The 2,677-nt window shown below is 53.2% G+C and overlaps 1 pseudogene; it reads right to left on the bottom strand.

Annotated features, from left to right (window-relative positions):
• Positions 1-7: 7 nt before the first annotated feature.
• LOC126766964 (monoglyceride lipase-like) lies at positions 8-1,723 on the bottom strand (annotated as a pseudogene).
• Positions 1,724-2,677: the final 954 nt, after the last annotated feature.

Below are 2,677 nucleotides of genomic sequence, written 5' to 3'. Positions count from 1 at the left end.
ACATCGCCGGACTGCAAATTGCGTCGTCGCCGCCATGAACAATCAAGAAGGGTTAGCGACTGTTGGCTTCCTTCACTTGTGCGAACACCTGATCCTGTGCAAGGAGTAGTTCACGACCAAAACGTGCACGCAGTGGGGCGTCGGTGTAAAATGAATCTTGGCAAATATGCTCCAACACTGACTTGTTCGTCGACACCAACTTCAAAGGAAACTTCTTCGCGGGAAACTTGGGCAGAATGTTGACATGCAGCCCGCCATCTTCTTCAACGGCTTACTGAGGAAAGGAATACCAAAGGCAGGTCCGCTTAGAATAACGCCTTGGAAGTACTCCGGATCGCGCATGGCCACGTGCGTGGCGATAAGGCCGCCCATCGAGTGTCCCAGAAGAAAGCGGGGCAGCTGCGTCAGCTCCGGGTACTTGTCCAGGATGTGATGCATGAAGAGCTGGTAGTCGTCCACAAAGTGCGTGAAGCGTTCCACGTAGAGGCGAACTCCCTCCCGCTCCCTCCCGCGCCTTGATTGTCGACCGAGAAGCACACGTAGCCCGCCTCCGTAAAGCGCAGGGCGACGGAGTCGTAGCAGCCGCTGTACTCCCCCAGGCCGCTGATGATGAAGACGACGCCCTTCACCGCCTTCCTCGCGCCGCGGCCACCACTCGACAAAATGGAGCCACAGGCCTTGCGCGTTTTGGATGTAGTTGGGGAAGAGTGTGGGGTCGGGAGGGATGCGGCTCGGCTTGGCGTACGGCAGATCGTGCCCCGCTCGGAACCAGCTGCACATTGGTAATGGAGGAAGTGGCGGTGGTAATGCAATAAGAGAAGTGGAGAAGGTCTGAAAGCAATAAAAGAGAGAGAGAGAGAAAAGATGCACTACGCGAAACGGAGAGCAGGGAAGTCTGAAGGCAAAAAGCAGTCAGTGTTTGGAAGACAGGCGCATGAAAGAAAGCAATTGGGGACAAGAACTCGCGTTGGAAATGGGGCAATGGAAGCTCCAACACCCTCCATGGGTCTTTCACCACGTCGTTCCTTTTTGTTGAGTTCTCGGTTGTTATTGTTCCTTCTTTGTACGCGCAGTTGCAGTTCTGACATGTCACATTTCAAAAAAGGTTTTGCGTCGCTCACTGAGGTTGCTGCTTCACACATGGTGTCAGACAGCCTCGTTGCACGTAGCGAAGACGTCCACCGCTATAAGTAGCAAAGCGGTCGCATGAGAGCTCTTATCGCTGCAATGCAAAAAAGAAAAAAATGTCCGCGTCCTGCTGTTAAGTAAACTCGCCTCGGTCACGTTTCACTTCTGTCGATTAATTGCTGCCTCGCATCTGCACGCATGGATTAGCAGTTTGCATTGTGCTTCAAGTGTTTCAAAGAAAAAAAAAACACAAATCATTACAGCACAATTTTACGATTGATATAGAACACAAAACGCACGAGTGTGCACTGCTACAGAAACGAATGTAGGACCCTACGCGTGCGTTTCGTGAGAAACCAGTTAGACTTTCACCGGCTAAGAAGAAGACAGAGTCGGGACGCTGCTAGTTTTTTTTGCAACATGCGCTTCGCTTTTTGACAAACTCGAGCACATCCTTCATCACCTGACCACGGCATACTTCAGTTAGCACCTCGTGAAATGCACCAGGATACAGTTTATAGTCCTTGTCCTGTGACGTTGCTTCATCGTAGAAGGCATCGACGTGGCCGGACTGCAGAGGCGTCGTCACCGCCATGGACGATCAAAAAGGGGAAAGAAGTCTTGTTGGCTTCCTTCACTTGTGCAAACATTTGATCCTGTGCAAAGAGTAGTTCATGACCAAAACGTGTGCACGCAGTGAAGCACCGCAATAAAATGGGTCTTGCTGGACAAGCTCCACCACTGGCTTGTTCGCCGACACCAATTTCGCGTTCAATTTCATCGCGGGAAACTTGGGCAGGATGTTCGACATGCAGGCCGCCATCTTCCTCAACAGCCCCCGACGACAGGAGTACCAAGAGCAGGTCCGCTTAGAATAACGCCTTGAAGTACTCCGGATCACGCATGGCTGTACGTGCGTGGCGATAAGGCCGCCCATCGAGTGTCCCAGAAGAAAGCGGGGCAGCTGCGTCAGCTCCGGGTACTTGTCCAGGATGTGATGCACAAGAGCTGGTAGTCGTCCACAAAGTGCGAGAAGCGTTCCACGTGTAGAGGCGAACTCCTCGCTCCTCCCGCGCCTTGATTGTCGACCGAGAAGCAGACGTAGCCCGCCTCCGTAAAGCGCAGGGCTGACGGAGTCGTAAGGCGAGCCGCTGTACTCCCCCAGGCCGCTGATGATGAAGATGATCGCCCTTCACCGCCTTCACCTCGCGCCGCGGCCACCACTGACGAAACGGAGCCACAGGCCTTGCGCGTTTTGGATGTAATTGGGGAAGAGCGTGGGGTCAGGAGGGATGCGGCTCGGCTTGGCGTACGGCAGATCGTGCCCCGCTCGGAACCAGCTGCACATTGGTAATGAAGGAAGTGGCGGTGGTAATGCAATAAGAGAAGTGGAGGTGTGGAAAGCAATAAAAGAGAGAGAGAGAGAAAAGATGCACTACGCGAAACGGAGAGCAGGGAAGTCTGAAGGCAAAAAGCAGTGAGTGTTTGAAGACAGGCGCATGAAAGAAAGCAATTGGGGGACAAGAACTCGCGTTGAAATGGGGCAATG

This window comes from Bactrocera neohumeralis, unplaced genomic scaffold (genome assembly GCF_024586455.1).
Source record: "Bactrocera neohumeralis isolate Rockhampton unplaced genomic scaffold, APGP_CSIRO_Bneo_wtdbg2-racon-allhic-juicebox.fasta_v2 ctg3301, whole genome shotgun sequence".
Classification (NCBI taxonomy): domain Eukaryota; kingdom Metazoa; phylum Arthropoda; class Insecta; order Diptera; family Tephritidae; genus Bactrocera; species Bactrocera neohumeralis.
The sequence above is the reverse complement of the archived record's forward strand: the minus strand, read 5'-3'. Positions and strand labels throughout refer to the sequence as shown.